Source organism: Phyllobates terribilis, unplaced genomic scaffold (assembly GCF_046119375.1).
Source record: "Phyllobates terribilis strain yellow unplaced genomic scaffold, ASM4611937v1 Scaffold_12__6_contigs__length_324123572, whole genome shotgun sequence".
NCBI classification, from domain to species: domain Eukaryota; kingdom Metazoa; phylum Chordata; class Amphibia; order Anura; family Dendrobatidae; genus Phyllobates; species Phyllobates terribilis.
In genome coordinates this window covers 149,112,833-149,136,369 of record NW_027362772.1, presented here as the reverse complement: position 1 = coordinate 149,136,369, position 23,537 = coordinate 149,112,833, and the positions used below count along the sequence as shown (strand labels likewise).

Genomic DNA, 23,537 nt, shown 5'->3' with positions numbered 1-23,537 from the left:
TCCTAGGCTAGTCTGAACGAAGACCTATAGAATAAAGGGAAGGGGTCCCTAAAAGAACTAAAGACTGGAACAAAAATGGGACACCTCCTGAACAGAGAAAGTTGTTGCAGAAAACAAAAGATAAACTGACAAAAAGGTACTAGAGGTCCCAAAGGACCAAGCGAACTAAGAGATATAGGCACCGAAGCACCTGGCTAGCAAAACAGTCAAACAACACTGAAGTCCAGCACAGTCAAAAAGGCAGAGCTGGGATATAAAGGCAGATGGTCACGTGACCGCAAAACACAAGATGGAAAAAACAAACAGGAGGGTTCTAACAGTACCCCCTCTTTTAAGAGGATCCTCCAGATCCTCCAGGCCCAGGCCTATCCGGAAACCTCTTGTGGAAAGCTCTAACAAGCCTAGAAACAGAGACATCATCCGCCCTTACCCAGGAGTTATCTTCGGGACCGAAACCCTTCCAGGAGACGAGATACTGTACTCTCCCTCTATGCCATCTAGAATTCAAGATACGTGAAATTTCATATTCGCCATCTTCCACCACAGGAGGAACTGTGACAGTGGCATCCCTATCAAATACATCTGCCTTTTTCAACAAGGAAACATGAAACACAGGATTACTCTTCCAGGAATTAGGAAGATCCAACCTAACCGCAGACGGGTTAACAACCTGAAGCACTTTAAATGGACCAACAAACTTAGGACCCAGTTTTTTAGAGGGAATCCTCAACCGCAGGTTCCTTGAGGACAACCAAACCATGTCACCCACAGTAAACAAAACCTCCTTTCGTTTCCTGTCAAAATACTTCTTGGACTTCTTGTTAGACTCTTGAAGGTTGCAACGTACATTAGTCCAAACTCTCTCCAAATCACAGGAAAAATTCTCCTCCTCCGGCACCGCCGACCCCAAATTGGAGAACGAACCAAAAGACGGATGTCTCCCAGTACAACAAAAAAAAGGAGAACACCCAGCTGAGGAGGATGTATGATTGTTAAGAGCAAATTCTGCGAGAGGCAGAAACTCAGACCACACCTCTTGATTGTCTGCCACAAAACATCGCAAAAACTGTTCTACATCCTGGTTCTTTCTTTCAGTCTGTCCATTAGACTCAGGATGATACCCAGACGAAAATGACAAATGGACTCCCAACCTGTCACAAAAAGCACACCAAAAGCGAGCCACAAACTGAGGTCCTCTATCAGAAACAATATCCGTGGGAACGCCATGAAGCTTGACAATGTCCTTAACAAACGCCTTAGCAAGTGTCTTAGCGCAGGGCAACTTAATGAATGGAACCAAATGACACATCTTACTAAAATGGTCCACAACTACCCAGATGACAGTAAAACCCTCGGACACGGGCAGATCAGTAATAGAATCCATTGTGAGATGCGTCCAAGGCACACTAGGAACCTCCAGAGGGCAAAGCAACCCCGCAGCAGGGGTATGTGAAGCCTTTGACCTAGCACACACCGTACATTGACGCACCCACTTGATGACTTCTTTCTGCCATCCAGGCCACCAAAAACTGCGACTGATATGTCTCTTAACTGTTCTATAGTAAAAATCGCGCTATCGGTAGTGAAAAAGAGATCAGGAGAAGAGTACTATTATTTTATAAAAATAAGATTTATTTGTTTGGATGCTAGCAATAAAAACTTAATAAAATACAGGATTTAATACAGGATTTAAAAGACGAGTGTAGACAACAATATTTCGATTGGGGTAAAAGAACTAATGGTATACAAGGTGTAATAAATAGTAAAATCCAGCGGTTAATCTGGTGTGGTAAAATGCCTGTGGTGGCTTGGTACCTGGAAAGAAGAGGAGTTTGGTTAGGGCTATTGTTCTCTAGTAATGAATATGCTTAGCTGGCTGTGGATCTGTTACTCACCAGGTATCAGAGTGGGTAAAGTGCAGGTGTGCACTAGGGCTGTGGTCCGTCAGGATTCTTAGAGTGGGGCGTGGTCCTGAACGCTTTGTTATGCTCCTGGAGATTTAATGATATGGGGTTAATGCTGTTAGCACTGGGTAGGTAGATAGTGGGGTTAGCGACTTACCCACGGAGGAGCTGTTCTGCTTTTGGAGATTGCTTGTTAGCACTCCCTCAGTGGGGGGTGCAGCAGGAGGCTCTGGATTGTATCTCACTTTGTTGCAGAGATGTGACAGGGGGGCTTTTTGATTGCCAGTAGGCGTAGTAACGCTTGAGGATACTCAATGTCCTGTATATAGATATGGAGGAAGGGTTAGGAACTGAGGCATACAGGAATAGTCCACAGTGTGGTAAACCTAGATGTTTACCTGTGCGTGATTATCAGTAATTCAGGGGTGCAACAGGAGGCTCTGGATTGTATCTGTCTCTGAGCAGAGATGTAGTAGGAGGCTACTGGTTGCCGGGTGATAGGGGGCGTTGTGGCACTCAAGGATAATTGATGTCCTGTATATAGATGGGGAGGGAGAGTTAGGAGCTGAGGTATACAAACAATAAGCCACAATATAAGTAAGCCCGGTTAATTACCTTGTTTAGGGTCCAGGTGTGAAATGGTCAGTCACCTTCTTTATCTGTGGCTGAAGGCCTAAATCAAGGGAAGGTGTTCAGGAGGTTCTGCAAGAGGGTTCAGCCTAGTGGTAGGTGCAGCAGGAGGCTCTGGCTGAGTAATTTACTGGCTAAGTAGCAGTGGGTCTTGTCCCTGGACGCTGAGGTGCAGCAGGGGACCGGCTGCAAATGTGGCAGGAGGCCTGGTCTGGATAAGTATATTCAAGTAGGTGGAAGGCTTTGGTGGCAGGCTGTGTAGTAGATATCCGGGCAAGGTCTATGGTTGTGGAGTCCGGTTTTCAGGCACGGTCCCTACTCGTGTGGAGTCAGGCAGGCCGCGTTCCTGGAATCCTGTCGGTAATAAAGAGGTGAGTATGTGTGGTTTTGGTCCTTGTGGTGGCGTGTGTCATAAGCGGTGGGGGCCGTGGCCCAGAGTACTTACGGTCCGTAGTCCTGCGGAGATGTCAAGGAGTTGTGGGGCCCGGGGCGAGAGCGGGGTCCCGGCCGGTGACCGCCGCTACTCGCGGGCTTCCGGGTAAGTGGAGCAGGAGAGGAGGGGCGGAGAAGGTGAGGGGGCGCGTTCTATTGGAAGCGCGCGAGAGGCAGAGAGACGAGCTGACACGTGGTGTGCAGCGTGTATTGAGGACGGATGCCTGTGGGCGCCTTCTCTGCTGGGTCAGTCAATTCCAACGCGTTTCGACAGCTGACGGCTGTCTTCATCAGGGATAGTCTGGCCCAGTAGGTGGAGTCCTTTATATACCTGTCTATAATGACGTCATGGCAACGGTCCGCTGTTGGTGGCGTTGTCATGGTAACTATCAGTCGTTGAAAGCAAATAGCTCAATTTCGCTGTTAAGACCCCATGGTCTCAAGGTGTTTAATTTAAAAATCCACTCGCTTTCTTTTCTTGACATATGTTTGATAAAATCACCCTGTCTCCAATGTTTGTGAACTGTTTGTATGCCTATCACTTTAATTCCTTTGATGGATCCTTTATGTTTGTCCGCAAAATGCTTTGACAGGGGGTGGCCCATGTATTTATTTTTAATATTCCTCAGATGTTCATTAATTCTAGTGCCCATTGCTCTTTTAGTCCGGCCTATATACATTTTTTCGCAAGGGCACATTAGTCCATAGATAACCCCCGTAGTGGTACATGTGACAAAGTCTGTGATGGGATATGACTCTTTGCGGTAATTGACAGTGTGTGATTTGGCTGGTTTCAGGGTTTTGCATATTTTGCATTTTTGGCATGGAAAGAACCCTGTAATTTTTTGTTGAAAAGGTGTGACTGTTTTTTTTGTGATGATATTATTTTTTACGGTGGGGGCTATGAGTAATCCTAGGTTCCGTGCTTTCCTGAATATGAGCCTGGGCCTATTGGGTATTTGATCGCCAATGATTTTGTCGTCCTTTAGTGTATGCCAGTGTTTTTCCACAATTTTTTTAAAAATGTGCGTATTGGCGGAGTAAGGGGTGATGATGGGCATGATTATATTGGGATTGGGATTGGTTCGTGTTGATTTTGTGGTGTTTGTATCAGTTAAGAGGTTTTGTCTTGGTATTGCAGCTATTTTTTCTTTTTTTTTTTTTTTTTTCTTTAGTATTTTTAAGAAACTGAGCATTATATCCTTTTTCCAAGAATTTTTCCGTGAGTGAATCTGCCTCATTGTTGAAGTCTTCCTGTTTGGAGCAGTTCCTATGGAGGCGCAGGTATTGGCTGCGGGGGACATTAAGTAGCCAGTTTGGAAGATGGCAACTGTCTAGCGGAATATAGCCATTGGCATCAGTGGGTTTGTGGTATGTACGAGTCTGAATGGAATTGTTTTCGATATAAATATTGAGATCTAGAAAGTTGATTGCAGTGGAGCTAGTGGTAGATGTGAATTCTAAAAAGAATTCATTTTTGTTTAGTTCCTGTATAAATAGATCCAGGGAGGGTTTGTCGCCTGACCAGATGAATAATATGTCATCAATGAATCTCCGCCATAGGACCAGGTTCGCATGTAGTTTGCCTCCAGGATGAATGACTAGGGATTCCCACCTGCCAACATAGAGGTTGGCATAGCTGGGTGCGAACCTAGTGCCCATGGCGGTGCCCCACTGCTGGGAGTAGTAGTCCCCCTCGTAGAGAAAGTAATTATGTGTTAAGATGAAGGACATGCAGTCTATAATGAATGTACTTTGTTCTGAAGGCATTATTTGTTCGAGAAAATGGAGGGAGGCTTCACATCCTTTGGTATGTTGGATGTTTGTGTATAGTGACGTTATATCCATGGTTCCTAGGATATAGTGGTTATCCCATGGGGTGTTGTTGAGTATGCGGATAGCATGTTTGCTATCTTTTAAGTGGGATGGGAGTGTTGGAACCAACTCCTGTAGATGGTGATCTACTAGTCTGGAGAGATTTGATGTCAGGCATTGAATACCGGAGATGATGGGTCTTCCTGGAGGGTTATTAATGTTTTTATGGATTTTTGGTAAGTGGTAAAAGGCGGCTAGTCTGGGGTGTTGAATATTAACATTAGAGGGGAGGATCTGATAGGTTCTAGAGTCGCCCAAGAGTCTGAGTGATTCCTTGTGATAGTATTCTTGATCCAGAATAACTATGCCACCTCCTTTGTCAGCTGGTCGGAGGTGGCATAGTTATTCTGGATCAAGAATACTATCACAAGGAATCACTTAGACTCTTGGGCGACTCTAGAACCTATCAGATCCTCCCCTCTAATCCAACCAACCATTACCAAAAGGAACTACGGAACCTAACCTTAAAAGGACTCCAAAATGGTTACATCAATAAAAATGAATTTGATTATGTTAATATTCAACACCCCAGACTAGCCGCCTTTTACCACTTACCAAAAATCCATAAAAACATTAATAACCCTCCAGGAAGACCCATCATCTCCGGTATTCAATGCCTGACATCAAATCTCTCCAGACTAGTAGATCACCATCTACAGGAGTTGGTTCCAACACTCCCATCCCACTTAAAAGATAGCAAACATGCTATCCGCATACTCAACAACACCCCATGGGATAACCACTATATCCTAGGAACCATGGATATAACGTCACTATACACAAACATCCAACATACCAAAGGATGTGAAGCCTCCCTCCATTTTCTCGAACAAATAATGCCTTCAGAACAAAGTACATTCATTATAGACTGCATGTCCTTCATCTTAACACATAATTACTTTCTCTACGAGGGGGACTACTACTCCCAGCAGTGGGGCACCGCCATGGGCACTAGGTTCGCACCCAGCTATGCCAACCTCTATGTTGGCAGGTGGGAATCCCTAGTCATTCATCCTGGAGGCAAACTACATGCGAACCTGGTCCTATGGCGGAGATTCATTGATGACATATTATTCATCTGGTCAGGCGACAAACCCTCCCTGGATCTATTTATACAGGAACTAAACAAAAATGAATTCTTTTTAGAATTCACATCTACCACTAGCTCCACTGCAATCAACTTTCTAGATCTCAATATTTATATCGAAAACAATTCCATTCAGACTCGTACATACCACAAACCCACTGATGCCAATGGCTATATTCCGCTAGACAGTTGCCATCTTCCAAACTGGCTACTTAATGTCCCCCGCAGCCAATACCTGCGCCTCCATAGGAACTGCTCCAAACAGGAAGACTTCAACAATGAGGCAGATTCACTCACGGAAAAATTCTTGGAAAAAGGATATAATGCTCAGTTTCTTAAAAATACTAAAGAAAAAATAGCTGCAATACCAAGACAAAACCTCTTAACTGATACAAACACCACAAAATCAACACGAACCAATCCCAATCCCAATATAATCATGCCCATCATCACCCCTTACTCCGCCAATACGCACATTTTTAAAAAAATTGTGGAAAAACACTGGCATACACTAAAGGACGACAAAATCATTGGCGATCAAATACCCAATAGGCCCAGGCTCATATTCAGGAAAGCACGGAACCTAGGATTACTCATAGCCCCCACCGTAAAAAATAATATCATCACAAAAAAAACAGTCACACCTTTTCAACAAAAAATTACAGGGTTCTTTCCATGCCAAAAATGCAAAATATGCAAAACCCTGAAACCAGCCAAATCACACACTGTCAATTACCGCAAAGAGTCATATCCCATCACAGACTTTGTCACATGTACCACTACGGGGGTTATCTATGGACTAATGTGCCCTTGCGAAAAAATGTATATAGGCCGGACTAAAAGAGCAATGGGCACTAGAATTAATGAACATCTGAGGAATATTAAAAATAAATACATGGGCCACCCCCTGTCAAAGCATTTTGCGGACAAACATAAAGGATCCATCAAAGGAATTAAAGTGATAGGCATACAAACAGTTCACAAACATTGGAGACAGGGTGATTTTATCAAACATATGTCAAGAAAAGAAAGCGAGTGGATTTTTAAATTAAACACCTTGAGACCATGGGGTCTTAACAGCGAAATTGAGCTATTTGCTTTCAACGACTGATAGTTACCATGACAACGCCACCAACAGCGGACCGTTGCCATGACGTCATTATAGACAGGTATATAAAGGACTCCACCTACTGGGCCAGACTATCCCTGATGAAGACAGCCGTCAGCTGTCGAAACGCGTTGGAATTGACTGACCCAGCAGAGAAGGCGCCCACAGGCATCCGTCCTCAATACACGCTGCACACCACGTGTCAGCTCGTCTCTCTGCCTCTCGCGCGCTTCCAATAGAACGCGCCCCCTCACCTTCTCCGCCCCTCCTCTCCTGCTCCACTTACCCGGAAGCCCGCGAGTAGCGGCGGTCACCGGCCGGGACCCCGCTCTCGCCCCGGGCCCCACAACTCCTTGACATCTCCGCAGGACTACGGACCGTAAGTACTCTGGGCCACGGCCCCCACCGCTTATGACACACGCCACCACAAGGACCAAAACCACACATACTCACCTCTTTATTACCGACAGGATTCCAGGAACGCGGCCTGCCTGACTCCACACGAGTAGGGACCGTGCCTGAAAACCGGACTCCACAACCATAGACCTTGCCCGGATATCTACTACACAGCCTGCCACCAAAGCCTTCCACCTACTTGAATATACTTATCCAGACCAGGCCTCCTGCCACATTTGCAGCCGGTCCCCTGCTGCACCTCAGCGTCCAGGGACAAGACCCACTGCTACTTAGCCAGTAAATTACTCAGCCAGAGCCTCCTGCTGCACCTACCACTAGGCTGAACCCTCTTGCAGAACCTCCTGAACACCTTCCCTTGATTTAGGCCTTCAGCCACAGATAAAGAAGGTGACTGACCATTTCACACCTGGACCCTAAACAAGGTAATTAACCGGGCTTACTTATATTGTGGCTTATTGTTTGTATACCTCAGCTCCTAACTCTCCCTCCCCATCTATATACAGGACATCAATTATCCTTGAGTGCCACAACGCCCCCTATCACCCGGCAACCAGTAGCCTCCTACTACATCTCTGCTCAGAGACAGATACAATCCAGAGCCTCCTGTTGCACCCCTGAATTACTGATAATCACGCACAGGTAAACATCTAGGTTTACCACACTGTGGACTATTCCTGTATGCCTCAGTTCCTAACCCTTCCTCCATATCTATATACAGGACATTGAGTATCCTCAAGCGTTACTACGCCTACTGGCAATCAAAAAGCCCCCCTGTCACATCTCTGCAACAAAGTGAGATACAATCCAGAGCCTCCTGCTGCACCCCCCACTGAGGGAGTGCTAACAAGCAATCTCCAAAAGCAGAACAGCTCCTCCGTGGGTAAGTCGCTAACCCCACTATCTACCTACCCAGTGCTAACAGCATTAACCCCATATCATTAAATCTCCAGGAGCATAACAAAGCGTTCAGGACCACGCCCCACTCTAAGAATCCTGACGGACCACAGCCCTAGTGCACACCTGCACTTTACCCACTCTGATACCTGGTGAGTAACAGATCCACAGCCAGCTAAGCATATTCATTACTAGAGAACAATAGCCCTAACCAAACTCCTCTTCTTTCCAGGTACCAAGCCACCACAGGCATTTTACCACACCAGATTAACCGCTGGATTTTACTATTTATTACACCTTGTATACCATTAGTTCTTTTACCCCAATCGAAATATTGTTGTCTACACTCGTCTTTTAAATCCTGTATTAAATCCTGTATTTTATTAAGTTTTTATTGCTAGCATCCAAACAAATAAATCTTATTTTTATAAAATAATAGTACTCTTCTCCTGATCTCTTTTTCACTACCGATAGCGCGATTTTTACTATAGAACAGTTATTTTATTGTAGTGTATCTACTACGGACATTAGTGGTTCCCTGTCCACAATTATCGCTGCCATTGGTAGTAGTTAGCCTGATAAGCGCCTTTTACACATATAATACCTTACTGATATGTCTCTTAGTCTTAGAAATTCCTGGATGACCTGCCAACTGAGACTCATGACACTCCACAAACAAGTCTCTCCTAAAGGTTCTAGGCATGAGCAACCTCCCATGGGGAGTGTTAGCTGACGCATCATCTTGAACTTTTAGAATCCCATTCTCTAAAACGGAGTCCAATGCCGCCACCACAACTCCTTTCTGTAAAATGTTCTTCTCCTCCTCGGCACCGACCGCAGGAGAGAAGCTGCGAGATAAAGCATCGGCTTTAACATTCTTAGTACCAGGGATATAGGTAACAGAAAAATGAAACCGAGAAAAAAAAAGTGCCCACCTAGCTTGACGGGCATTCAAGCGCTTGGCAGCATCCAGATAGATCAAATTCTTATCATCTGTGAAAACCTGAATAGGAAATCTAGCGCCTTCCAAAAAATGACGCCAATGTTCAAACGCGAGTTTAATAGCCAGCAACTCCCGAGTTCCAACATCATAATTCAATTCGGTTTCTGAAAATTTTTTCGAAAAGAAGGCACAAGGATGTACTTCATCCCTGTTCTCCTGAGACAAAACTGCTCTGACCCCCACCGATGAAGCATCGACCTCGACCAAAAAAGGCTTGGTCTCATCAGGCTGCATAAGGATAGGAGCTGAACTGAACCTCTCTTTGAGATACTTAAACTCTTCAATGGCCTCAGTAGTCCATTGGAACGTATTCGCACCTTTCCTGGTGAGATCGGTTAGAGGCTTAACAATTACAGAAAAATTCTTAATGAATTTCCTGTAATAATTGGCAAAACCCAAAAATCTCTGTATAGATTTCAAACCAATAGGCCTAGGCCAATCCTGCACAGCCTGAACGGTCCACAACTACCCAGATGACAGTAAAACCCTCGGACATGGGAAGATCAGTAATAGAATCCATTGTGAGATGCGTCCAAGGCACACTAGGAACCTCCAGAGGGCAAAGCAACCCCGCAGCACGGGTATGTGAAGCCTTTGACCTAGCACACACCGTACATTGACGCACCCACTTGATGACTTCTTTCTGCCATCCAGGCCACCAAAAACTGCGACTGATAAGTCTCTTAGTCTTAGAAATTCCTGGATGACCTGCCAACTGAGACTCATGACACTCCACAAACAAGTCTCTCCTAAAGGTTCTAGGCATGAGCAACCTCCCATGGGGAGTGTTAGCTGGCGCATCATCTTGAACTTTTAGAATCCCATTCTCTAAAACGGAGTCCAATGCCGCCACCACAACTCCTTTCTGTAAAATGTTCTTCTCCTCCTCGGCACCGACCGCGGGAGAGAAGCTGCGAGATAAAGCATCAGCTTTAACATTCTTAGTACCAGGGATATAGGTAACAGAAAAATGAAACCGAGGAAAAAAAAGTGCCCACCTAGCTTGACGGGCATTCAAGCGCTTGGCAGCATCCAGATAGATCAAATTCTTATCATCTGTGAAAACCTGAATAGGAAATCTAGCGCCTTCCAAAAAATGACGCCAATGTTCAAAAGCGAGTTTAATAGCCAGCAACTCCCGAGTAGTGTTGAGCCACCCCCGTAGTGTTCGAGTTCGGTTCGGTTCGTCGAACACCCGTGTGTTCGCCGAACTGTTCGTCGAACTGTTCGTCGAACACCTTCGAACACCGTTAAAACCAATGGCAGGCAAACAAAAACACATAGAAACACATAGAAAACACCTTCAAAGGTGTCCAAAAGCTGACAAACTGCTCAGAAGACACAACTAACACATGGAAAAGTGACAAGTACATATAGTCATGCGAAAAGAAAAGAGGTGGAGGAGTAAAAGGAGGGGGAGACACAGATATAGGCATGTCATGCCCTTCTAAAATCCAAAAAGTGAGAAGCCGAGACGGCCAGTCCGCTCCTGCCCGTGCCACCTCCGTGTCGCCGGGTTTGTGCCAGAGCCGCGGTGAACCCTGACGGCCAGCCCCCCTCTCCCAATACTGGTGCCTGTCCGCTGGTGGGTCGAGAGAGCCCCCCTGTGGTGGAGGCAGCTCTAAGCTTTTTAATTTAAATTGTCCCTCTAATTTGAATGAATACACTTTAAATCCATTTACAAGGATCTATTGGAGGGCAAGTCTCATGCCAGCAGCCGCGTAATTCCAGCTCCAGTAGCGTCCACTAAAGCTGCTGCAGTTAAAAAGCTTTTATAAGGATCGAGCTCGGCTGTCCACCGCAAGGCATCCTAGTGCCAGTCCCAGCCCCTATGCCTTGGGGTGCCTCCTGATGCTCTTCACTAAGTATCCCGTGGTCCCGAAGCATTTCCTTTGAAAAAATTAAGTGTCCAAACTACAGGTGGTGTAGCTTGCTTAACAGCCGGGATAATCCGCTGACTAGCAGACACTGCTACTAGGCACAAAGTATTTCCTGGGCTAGATGCAGTTAAAAATTTGTAAGTAGATACTCTCGTTGGATGCTGAGAAAGCATTCCATAGAGTCTCCTGGCACGCCATATATGATTCTCTTAAAAAGCTTGGGGTAGGGGTCTAGGGGACCCTTTTATAGCCAAAATCACGGCCCTGTATCACAATACGTCACCTAGGCTGAAGATAAATGGAACTGTAGCACCGAGGGCTCGGTTGCTACAGACGTATTGCACCTCACCCAGAGGTGTGATATCTCACTCTCAGATAAGGATGGAGTGTGGATCAGGACCCGACACCTGCATGCATTACACCACATTGCCGTGGGGCAGGGCGACCAATATGCCCCTGAGATGGGCACGACAGTCCCTGTCCCTGGCTGGAGTGGGGGGAGGGAACACTGAGGAAGGGGAACCCTGCAGTGCAGGAGCAGGGAGGAAGCAGTTCCTGGGTGCATTGAGAAGGGAGTATAAAAGGTGGGCACCATCTTAGTTCAGTGCAGAGAAGTCTGAGCAGAAGTGGCAGGGAGCAGGGGCTCTGCATGAGCTCTGCTCCGGAGGCGGGCCTAGTAACAGAGGCCCAGGCCTGCAAGAGGGAGAAGGAAGGAAGAGGAGCGGAGAAGGCTCCAGGAACGAGGAATGAAGGGATCCCAGGGGTGCGGACGGGCGAGTCGCCACCGCACGCCCGAATCCACCTGCGTGGAGGGGTCAGGCCAAAGGGGGAGACCGGTCCCCGAACTAGTGGAGGCAGGAAACGACCCTCAGCTAGAAACCGGAGGCTCTGACATTTTATGTGGCGCAGCCCCTTGCTCCACCCGCTAGGAAGGCACCACATAGGGTCAGGGAAACTGGCGCCAAGTTTACCAAGAGGAGGCCCGAGGCAGCCGGACAGAAGTGTTGGTAAGAAAGGCCAGACAAAGGACACACAAAGGGGGTCCTGTGAAGCGCTCCAAAGTTATCTGGGAGTTGTCTGAGCCCCTCACCTGGTGAGCACAGTACGACGTGGGCAGCCGTTACCTGCAGACGTGGTCTGGATAATAAGAACTGTGAGTAAAGGCCCTGAACTGCATCACTGACTCCGTGTCGTTACTGCTGCTGCCCTGCACCATCACCCCCATCCTCCGCATACACTGCCCTGAGGCTATACTCCTCCCGTGGGGAGTTATGCTACGCTCTGCTGCACCCACAACACCAGCCTTAGCGGTCTGCCCTGTAGCGGCGGTTCACTCTGACCGCAATCCACGGGTGGCGTAGTCGGACATTTAAACATCAAAACCACATAAATAGTTCCGCCACTGGTTTGACCGCCCTGAGCCACGGAACCGGATCGCCGCCACGAAGACTACAACCACCAGCATCCACCAAAAAGGGTCCGGCTCCGGGTGTCCCAAGGCCCAGGGGGCGCGTCAGAACATTTTCATCACCTTTCACAATCACCAATGGGACAAGGCAGGGATGTTCTCTGTCCCCTCTCTTATACATCCTAGTGACGGAGCACCTGCTCTCATCAATTCGCCATAACCCCAATATTAGGTGGATTGAGGTGGGAGGCACCGAGTACAAGTGCTCTCTATTTGCTGATGATGTCCTAGTATATATCACTCAATCACATATATCCATCCATGCTGTTATGGCTGAAATAGATCACTTTGTTACATGGTCAAATTTTAAAATCAATGCAGCGAAGTCTGAGGCCCTCGATGTCTCCCTCCCCAAATCCATATAGGATTCCATCCAGTCCAACTTTCCCTTTGCCTGGCCCTCACAGGGTATCAAATACTTAGGAATTCCTATTCATAGAGACCTCTCCCATCTATGTTATCTTAATTTTGGGCCCTTTATTGAACAACTCCATACAGACCACGGTTGGCAAGTTAGAACTGTAAGATTCACTACGTGAACCACTGGTGTTTTGTGGAAAAGCACATGTACACTGTGTTCCAAATTATTATGCAAAAAGTGTTTAGGAGTGATAAGGGAAGAATTTGTTTGTTTGTCAGTTAAACTCATTGATGGTGATGTGTGTCAGGGCTCTTTATATCACTGTAAGCAATTGCAGACACCAGTGCTAATTAGTTTGTCAGGTGTGTCCAATGAAAGGCAAGACTACTTAAGAAGGCTCTCTCACATTATTCAGCAGCCTACATTTTCTGCCAAAATGGGAAAGAAAAAGGATGTGTCGGCTGCTGAGAAGCAACAAATTGTGGAGTGTTTAGGTCAAGGCATGACTACAATCAACATTGTGCGATGATCAGGATGAAGTGTCTTGGCAATCAAGAAGTATGTAGCTGATTCACAGTACACACGTGTGCGTGCTGATAAGGGCAAATTGAGGACTCTTTCCTACAGGCAATTACGTCAGGTTGAAAGAGCAGCGGCAAAAAAGCCTTGTCATAGCAGCAGACAAGTTTTTGAAGCTGCTTGTGCCTCCAACGTCCCCCGAACAACAAGATGCAGGGTCCTTCAGAGGTTTGCAGCTGTGCATACGCCATCCTGTCGACCTCCTCTATCCACTTCACACAAGCAGAAACGGCTCCAGTGGGCCAAACATTACATGAAGACTGATTTCAAAACTGTTTTGTTCACGGATGAGTGCCGTGCAGCGCTCGATGGTCCAGATGGATGGAGTGGAGGATGGCTGGTTGATGGACACCCCACGCAAACACGGCTACAGCGCCAACAAGGAGGAGGTGGAGTAATGTTTTGGGCTGGAATCATGGGGAGAGAGATTGTCGGCCCCTTTAGGATCCCTGAAGGCGCTAAAGATGAACTCCATAATGTATATGGATTTTCTCAAACAGCACTTCCTGCCATGGTTCAAGAAGAAGAACCGTGTATTTCACAGCAAGATCATTTTTCTGCATGATAATGCACCATCTCATGCTGCACATAAAACATCTGCATCTCTGGCTGATATGGGCATAAAAGGGGACAAACTTATGGTGTGACCCCCATGCTCCCCTGACCTCTACCCCATTCAGAACCTTTGGAGCATCATTAAAAGGAGTGTCTATGATGGCGGGAGGCAGTTCACATCTAAGCAACAGCTCTGGGAGGGTATTCTGTCCTCATGCAAAACAATTGAAGCAGAAACCATCCAAAACCTGACAAATTCAATGGACGAGAGAGTTCAGAAGCTCCTTTCGAACAAGGGGTCCTATGTGAAAATGTAACATCACCTAGAATAAAGTTTTGAGTTGAAAACTGTTTGATTTCAGTTTCTAACAACCTGCTAATGCTTATAATTTCAAAAATGACCATTTTTTTGGTCTTTATTAAAATGAAAAGGTTGATCGAAAAGTTTGGGGGATCTAAGAGTGTGGCAACCCAGTAGTCATGATTACTTCGAATTCTGACAATATGAGGGTCATGCTGCAGGTAGTGCAGCAAGAAGGCACTTATGTGTCTTGCGCATCTCGGAGCCCCAAAATTATTTTCCGGGCTAGATGCAGCTAAAAATTATTTTTAATTTTAAATCTGGTGGAGCTTATTATAGATGGCCTAATAGGATCAGTGCTGCACACTGCTACAAAGCCCAAATTATTTTCCAGTCAAGATACAGATAAACATGATTAGTAATTTGAAAGCTTAAAACGGTTGGTAGGGTGATTTTAAACAATCATCAAGCTTTTACTCTCCCCAGGATGACACAGGGGTAGAAAAGTCGTTTCGGATCCATGATTTGTTCATCTTTATGAACGTGAGTCTGTCTACATTATCAGTGGAGAGCCGCGTGCGCTTATCTGTCAGCACACCACCAGCAGCGCTGAACACACGTTCAGACAGAACGCTGGCTGCGGGGCATGACAAGATCTCCAAGGCGTAAGTGGCTAGCTCCGGCCATTTATCCAGATTGGAAGCCCAAAAAGAGCAAGGGTCCAGTGACACAGTCGTGGCTTCAATGTTTACTTGGAGATACTCCTGTACCATCGTCTCTAGGCGTTGACTATGTGTCAGACTTCTTGTCTCCTGTGGCCTTGCAAAGGATGGGCTAAAAAAGTGGTGAAATGATTCCGCAAAATTGATGTTACCACCAGATACTGTGGTTCTGTTACGGTTTGAGTGCTGAACACTTGACGGTCCCACGGTTGGCAAGTTGGAACTGTGAGATTCACTACGTGCACCACTGGTATTTTGTGGAAAAGCACATGTAAGATTCTGCAACAGTCTCTGCTGATACTCCTGCATGCGTGCATCCCTTTCTATGGCAGGAATAATTTCTGCAAATTTACTTTTGTACCGGGGATCTAACAGTGTGGCAACCCAGTAGTCAGGATTATTTCTAATTCTCACAATTCGAGGGTCATGTTGCAGGTAGTGCAGCAAGAAGGCACTCATGTGTGTTGCGCATCCAGGAGCACCAAGTCCCTGTTGTGTTGGTGGCGAGGTAACAATCATGCTTCCTTCCTCTGTCCTCTCCCCCCAACCTCGCACAACAGAAATGTGATCAAGGTCTCCCTCATCTGATGAGTCTTCCATCAGTTCGTCCTCCACCTCTTCCTGGGCTCCTGCACCTTCCTCACTAGTTTGGCTGCTACCATGCGCCCTGGTAAAACCATCTCCCCCACCCTCACATGCCTGCCGCCTTGGTGCTGCCGACCGTCTGGACCTTGCAGATGTTAGCCCTTCCGCATACAACTCCTCCTCCTCTACTTCCTCCACCTCCTCTTGTGCCACCACCTGACTCCGAATTCTGTTTAACATGTGCTCCAGCATGTAAATCACCGGAATAGTCATGCTGATAATGGCATCGTCAGCACTAAACATCTTCGTCGCCATTTCAAAACTGTGCAGAAGGGTGCATAGGTCCCTGATCTGAGACCACTCCTCCAGCGTGATTTGCCCCACCTCTGAATCTCGTTGGCCCAGGCTATACGTCAGAACGTATTGCACCAGGGCTTGTCGGTGCTGCCACAGTCGCTGCAACATGTGCAGAGTTGAATTCCACCGGGTAGGCACATCGCATTTTAGCCGGTGAAGTGGCAGGCCCAACGACTTCTGTAGAGATGTAAGTCGCTGAGCTGCGGGATGCGAACGGCGGAAGTGAGCACACAGCGACCGTGCCCTCTGCAGAAGGCCATCTAGTCTGGGATAGTGGGCTAAAAATTGCTGGACAACCAGGTTCAACACGTGAGCCATACAAGGCACGTGTGTGACATTGCCCCGGCGAAGGGCCGCACCCAGGTTTGCAGCATTGTCGCACACGGCCTTCCCTGGTTTCAGGTCCAGTGGAGACAACCATTCATGAAATTGGTTCTCCAGAGCTGACCACAACTCCTCAGCTGTGTGACTCACATTTCCCAGACATTTCAATGTAAAAACCGCCTGATGACGTTGAGCCCTACTGCCAGCATAGTAAGGAGGTGTGCAGGATCCCTTCTGCGCAGTTAGAAAGCTTGTGGCATGACCAGACAGGCTTTGGGTGCAGGTGGAAGACCGAGAGGAGGTTGAGGAGGCAGAAGCAGTGGAGGAAAAATGACATAAAGAGGATTGACGCACAACTCGTGGGGACGGCAAGACTTGGACAGCAGCCCCTTGTCCTGCTGTCACCATAGTTACCCAGTGCCCAGTCAGCGACATGTAACGCCCCTGTCCATGCCTACTCGTCCAAGTGTCTGTGGTGAAATGCACCCTGTCACACACAGAGTTTCTCAAAGAAGCGGTGATGTTGTGTGCGACATGCTGGTGGAGCGCAGGCACACCTTTCTTTGAGAAGTAGTGCCGACTGGGCATCTGGTACTGGGGCACTGCGACGGACATAAGGTCTCGAAAATCCTCTGTGTCCACCAGGCGGAAAGGCAGCATTTCTGTAGCCAAGAGCTTGCAGATGGTGAAATTCAACCTCTTAGCTTTCTCATGGCTAGGAGGAAATGGTCTTTTACTTGTCCACATCTGAGGGACCGAGGGCTGGCTATTGTGCTTAGACGGGGTTGATAAGGGTGTCCCCGGCAAACTGCCGGTCTGTGAGGAAGATGCAGGCGGACATGTTAGGTTGCCTTGATCCAAAGGTGGTGCTATCGATGTCGGACAGCGCTCAAGACCAGCTGGTGTTACCACCTCCAAAGAAAATGATGACCTGCCAATCACGCTGGCTGTTGCGGGTAAAGAGGTGGCAGGTCTGCGCCCCAAAACAGGTGTGACTGCTGTCCCCCCAGTCACAGAGGATGAAGAGGCCGCGGATGCACAAGATATGGCAGACGGTGGTTGGCCCGGCCGGCTAGACCGCATTGTAGCACACTGAGCTTCCCACTGCAACTTATGCTTCATGTCCATGTGCCGGTTCATGCATGAAGTACTCAAACTATGTATTTTTTGGCCTCTACTTAGCTTTTGCTGACAAATGTTACAGATAACACGAGTTGGGTCATCTTTATCGATCTGAAAAAATGCCCAGGCTATGCAAGGCTTAGCACCCATGCGACCTGAAGAGCCACCACGACTTGTGGTGAGAGGCAGAGTTGTGTTTGAGGATGCAGTTGTTGACGTGCTTCCAGTACTACGTCTCTGTCCAGGAAGGCGCAACCTGACCTCGTCGTCACTAGCATCTTCCTCCACCTCCTCTGCTGACCTCATCTCTTGGCTGACTGTGGGTTGACAGTAAGTGGGATCTCCGACCTCATCATCATCACCCTGTGCGTTATCACACCCGTCGTCCTCAGAGCCAACCTGTTCCTGCCCTGACAAAAAACTAAAGTTGTCGCTCCAATCAGGTATTTGAGTCTTATCATCGTCTTCCTCATTGTCTCCACCAACAGGAGTTACAGTTTGGGAATGAGGGTCTACATTATGGTCAGAACCTTCTGCGTCTGGTCCTGGATCCGACTCATAAAGATTCTGGGCATCAGTGCAGATCATTTCCTCGTCTGGATTCACAGAAGCGCTGGAGTCGACCTCTGATTCCCAGGCTATAGTATGAGTAAACAGCTCTGCAGACTCAACCATCTGTTCTACCTCATACTCAGACGGGCAGCTGGAGATTTGGGAGCTGTGAGGAAGCAAGTGCGATTTGGGTGACACCTTTGAGGACTGGAGTATTTGTGATGTTGAAGTTGATGTGGAGGAGAGCCCACTTAAAGGAGCACTTGATATCCGTTGAAGCACCTGCTGTTTTTGTGCCTCATCTGGAATTTGTAGCGATTGGCGTGGCCGTAAGAAAGGGATCTTATCACATTGTCCGCTAAAAGAAGTAGACATTTTAGTTTGGCTGGAAGATGGTCTTTCTTCTGCACCTACCCCACGGACACAACCTTTTTTCCCCTTCCCAACACGCCTATTCCCCTTTCCACCAGCAGCAGGCCTTTTTCCACTCATTTTGGTGGTTAACTAATTCACAACTCTGGAGTTGTTTGCACAAAAAAACAATGGATGGTAACCGAGCAGAGCTGAGTGGCCAAACTGTGGTATTAGGCCAAAACTATTGGCTGGGTTAGATGCAGAAAAAAATTATTTTTAATTTGCAACCTGATGGAGGTCAGTATAGATGGACTAATAGACCAAGTCCCACACACCGCTAGAAGCCCAAATATTTTTTCAGAGCTAGATGCAGAAATTTTTTTTATTCAATTTGCAACCTGATGGAGGTCAGTATAGATGGACTAATAGACCAAGTCCCACACACTGCTAGAAGCCCAAATATTTTTTCAGAGCTAGATGCAGAAAAAAATTATTTTTAATTTGCAACCTGATGGAGGTCAGTATAGATGGACTAATAGACCAAGTCCCACACACCGCTAGAAGCCCAAATATTTTTTCAGAGCTAGATGCAGAAAAAAAATATTTTTAATTTGCAACCTGATGGAGGTCAGTATAGATGGACTAATAGACCAAGTCCCACACACCGCTAGAAGCCCAAATATTTTTTCAGAGCTAGATGCAGAAAAAAATTATTTTTAATTTGCAACCTGATGGAGGTCAGTATAGATGGACTAATAGACCAAGTCCCACACACTGCTAGAAGCCCAAATATTTTTTCAGAGCTAGATGCAGAAAAAAACTATTTTTAATTTGCAACCTGATGGAGGTCAGTATAGATGGACTAATAGACCAAGTCCCACACACTGCTAGAAGCCCAAATATTTTTTCAGAGCTAGATGCAGAAAAAAATTATATTCAATTTGCAACCTGCTGGACGTCAGTATAGAAGGACTAATAGAACAAGTCCCACACACCGCTAGAAGCCCAAATATTTTTTCAGAGCTAGATGCAGAAAAAAATTATATTCAATTTGCAACCTGCTGGACGTCAGTATAGAAGGACTAATAGAACAAGTCCCACACACTGCTAGAAGCTCAAATATTTTTTCAGAGCTAAATGAAGAAAAAAATTATTTTTAATTTGCAACCTGATGGAGGTCAGTATAGATGGACTAATAGACCAAGTCCCACACACTGCTAGAAGCCCAAATATTTTTTCAGAGCTAGATGCAGAAAAAAAATATTTTTAATTTGCAACCTGATGGAGGTCAGTATAGATGGACTAATAGACCAAGTCCCACACACCGCTAGAAGCCCAAATATTTTTTCAGAGCTAGATGCAGAAATTTTTTTTATTCAATTTGCAACCTGATGGAGGTCAGTATAGATGGACTAATAGACCAAGTCCCACACACTGCTAGAAGCCCAAATATTTTTTCAGAGCTAGATGCAGAAAAAAATTATTTTTAATTTGCAACCTGATGGAGGTCAGTATAGATGGACTAATAGACCAAGTCCCACACACTGCTAGAAGCCCAAATATTTTTTCAGAGCTAGATGCAGAAAAAAATTATATTCAATTTGCAACCTGATGGAGGTCAGTATAGATGGACTAATAGACCAAGTCCCACACACTGCTAGAAGCCCAAATATTTTTTCAGAGCTAGATGCAGAAAAAAATTATATTCAGTTTGCAACCTGATGGAGGTCAGTATAGATGGACTAATAGAATGATGCTATGCCCAAAAGATTTTACTTCACTAGGTGCAGTAAAAAAATTGGTATTCTATACACAGGTGGTATATCTTGCAACACAGATAGGCTACTCCACTGACTAACACACTCTGCAATAGGCCAAAAAGGATTAGCTTTGCTAGATTCAGCCAAATGCTGTGAAAAAAACTAGCACAGCACTGGCACAGACCTGCCTGGCAAAAACTGATAGGAACTGATGTAACCTAGTCCTGAAAAGGACTCCAATTACAATTAGTCTTTACTCCCACAATCTATCTATTTAAGAGCACAGACCTGCCTGATAAAAGTCGTAGGAAATGCTGTAACCTAGTCCTTAAAAGGACTGCAATCACAACTATTCCCTACTCCCAAGCTATCTGTATATTTGTGCGAAAATTGGCTTGAAATTAACAAGGTATAGCACACACAGCAACAGCGGTGCCGTCTAACACGCAGCTGCAGCAGTGAGAAAATGGTGGCGACGGGGAAAATGGCTTGGTCTTATAGGGCAAGGACATGTGACATACACTGCCAATCACACATGCCCTTGCTTGTGTGAAAAAAAGCACTTCGCTCCGTGTGTGCGCTGCTGATAGGCTGACAGATTGCACCTCCCCACTGCAAATGCGGGAAAGAGAAAAAAAAATGGAGATCTTCATTGTTCCTGCAGAGATCCATCCCCTGCCCCTCCCCCCGCCCCGCTGTACACTCAAACTGCGTATTAACATTAATTTTCATCATTACTGAGAAAAAATCCAGTTATGATTTTGGTGCACGAACAGTTATCGAACATAACCTCGAACAGCCGAATTTTTCTCAAATTGTTCGTGTTCGCCGACCGGCTCGAACACCGCCCAAAACAGCTCGAATTTGAGATTGGCGAACAGTTCGAGTAGAACAACGCTCATCTCTACTCCCGAGTTCCAACATCATAATTCAATTCGGTTTCCGAAATTTTTTTCGAAAAGAAAGCACAAGGATGTACAGTACAGACCAAAAGTTTGGACACACCTTCTCATTTAAAGATTTTTCTGTATTTTCATGACTATGAAAATTGTACATTCACACTGAAGGCATCAAAACTATGAATTAACACATGTGGAATTATATACTTAACAAAAAAGTGTGAAACAACTGAAAATATGTCTTAAATTCTAGGTTCTTCAAAGTAGCCACCTTTAGCTTTGATGACTGCTTTGCACACTCTTGGCATTCTCTTGATGAGCTTCAAGTGGTAGTCACAGGAAATGGTCTTCCAACAATCTTGAAGGAGTTCCCAGAGATGCTTAGCACTTGTTGGCCCTTTTGCCTTCACTCTGCGGTCCAGCTCACCCCAAATCATCTCAATTGGGTTCAGGTCTGGTGACCGTGGAGGCCAGGTCATCTGGCGTAGCACCCCATCACTCTCCATCTTGGTCAAATAGCCCTTACACAGCCTGGAGGTGTGTTTGCGGTTATTGTTCTGTTGAAAAATAAATGCTGGTCCAACTAAACGCAAACCGGATGGAATAGCATGCCGCTGCAAGATGCTGTGGTAGCCATGCTGGTTCAGTATGCCTTCAATTTTGAATAAATCCCCAACAGTGTCACCAGCAAAGCACCCCCACACCATCACACCTCCTCCTCCATGCTTCACGGTGGGAACCAGGCATGTAGAGTCCATCCGTTCACCTTTTCTGCGTCGCTCAAAGACATGGTGGTTGGAACCAAAGATCTCAAATTTGGACTCATCAGACCAAAGCACAGATTTCCACTGGTCTAATGTCTATTCCTTGTGTTCTTTAGCCCAAACTAGTCTCTTCTGCTTGTTGCCTGTCCTTAGCAGTGGTTTCCTAGCAGCTATTTTACCATGAAGGCCTGCTGCACAAAGTCTCCTCTTAACAGTTGTTGAAGAGATGTGTCTGCTGCTAGAACTCTGTGTGGCATTGACCTGGTCTCTAATCTGAGCTGCTGTTAACCTGCGATTTCTGAGGCTGGTGACTCAGATAAACTTACCCTCAGAAGCAGAGGTGACTCTTGGTCTTCCTTTCCTGGGTCGGTCCTCATGTGAGCCAGTTTCTTTGTAGCGCTTGATGGTTATTGCAACTGCACTTGGGGACACTTTCAAAGTTTTCCCAATTTTTCGCACTGACTGACCTTCATTTCTTAAAGTAATGATGGCCACTCGTTTTTCTTTACTTAGCTGCTTTTTTCTTGCCATAATAAAAAATTCTAACAGTCTATTCAGTAGGACTATCAGCTGTGTATCCACCAGACTTCTGCACAACACAACTGATGGTCCCAACCCCATTTATAAGGCAAGAAATCCCACTTATTAAACCTGACAGGGTACACCTGTGAAGTGAAAACCATTTCCGGTGACTACCTCTTGAAGCTCATCAAGAGAATGCCAAGAGTGTGCAAAGCAGTCATCAAAGCAAAAGGTGGCTACTTTGAAGAACCTAGAATATAAGACATATTTTCAGTTGTTTCACACTTTTTTGTTAAGTATATAATTACACATGTGTTAATTCATAGTTTTGATGCCTTCAGTGTGAATGTACAATTTTCATAGTCATGAAAATACAGAAAAATCTTTAGATGAGAAGGTGTGTCCAAACTTTTGGTCTGTATTGTACTTCATCCCTGTTCTCCTGAGACAAAACTGCTCCGACCCCCACCGATGAAGCATCGACCTCGACCAAAAAAGGCTTGGTCTCATCAGGCTGCATAAGGATAGGAGCTGAACTGAATCTCTCTTTGAGATACTTAAACTCTTCAATGGCCTCAGTAGTCCATTGGACCGTATTCGCACCTTTCCTGGTGAGATCGGTAAGAGGCTTAACAATTACAGAAAAATTCTTAATGAATTTCCTGTAATAATTGGCAAAACCCAAAAATCTCTGTATAGATTTCAAACTAATAGGCCTAGGCCAATCCTGCACAGCCTGAACCTTCACCGGGTCCATCTCAAAGCCCTCGCTGGAGACAATGTAGCTCAAAAAACTAATTTTCTGCACAGCGAACTCACATTTCTCAAGCTTAGCAAAGAGTTAATTATCACTCAATAACTGCAAAACTTCACGTACACTCTGCCAATGGGACTCCAGATCTGGCGAAAAAATCAAAATGCCATCCAAATACACAGCCACATTCTTACCAATCAAAGGTCTCAAGATGTCATTAATAAGGTTCTGAAAAAATGCAGGTGCATTGGTAAGACCAAAAGGCATCACCAGATTCTCAAAATGACCTACCGGAGTGTTAAAAGCAGTTTTCCACTCATCACCCTCC

The 23,537-nt window shown here is 46.0% G+C and overlaps 1 protein-coding gene and 4 long non-coding RNA genes across 7 annotated transcripts in view; 2 read left to right on the top strand and 3 right to left on the bottom strand.

Annotated features, from left to right (window-relative positions):
* Positions 1-23,537, bottom strand: part of SYT5 (synaptotagmin 5) — a 432,097-nt gene that overhangs the window by 280,827 nt on the left and 127,733 nt on the right. The window lies entirely within an intron of this gene.
* On the bottom strand, positions 1,612-2,289 carry LOC141173141 (uncharacterized). The gene is made up of 3 exons (XR_012252593.1): positions 2,062-2,289; positions 1,896-1,991; positions 1,612-1,815 (listed from the first exon to the last, which is right to left on the bottom strand). It is a non-coding gene; the product is annotated as an uncharacterized lncRNA (long non-coding RNA).
* Positions 2,311-3,499, bottom strand: LOC141173140 (uncharacterized). The gene is made up of 3 exons (XR_012252592.1): positions 2,980-3,499; positions 2,520-2,888; positions 2,311-2,438 (listed from the first exon to the last, which is right to left on the bottom strand). It is a non-coding gene; the product is annotated as an uncharacterized lncRNA (long non-coding RNA).
* On the top strand, positions 6,907-8,079 carry LOC141173138 (uncharacterized). Its single transcript, XR_012252590.1, has 3 exons — positions 6,907-7,415; positions 7,507-7,875; positions 7,957-8,079. It is a non-coding gene; the product is annotated as an uncharacterized lncRNA (long non-coding RNA).
* LOC141173139 (uncharacterized) lies at positions 8,127-8,783 on the top strand. Its single transcript, XR_012252591.1, has 3 exons — positions 8,127-8,333; positions 8,404-8,499; positions 8,580-8,783. It is a non-coding gene; the product is annotated as an uncharacterized lncRNA (long non-coding RNA).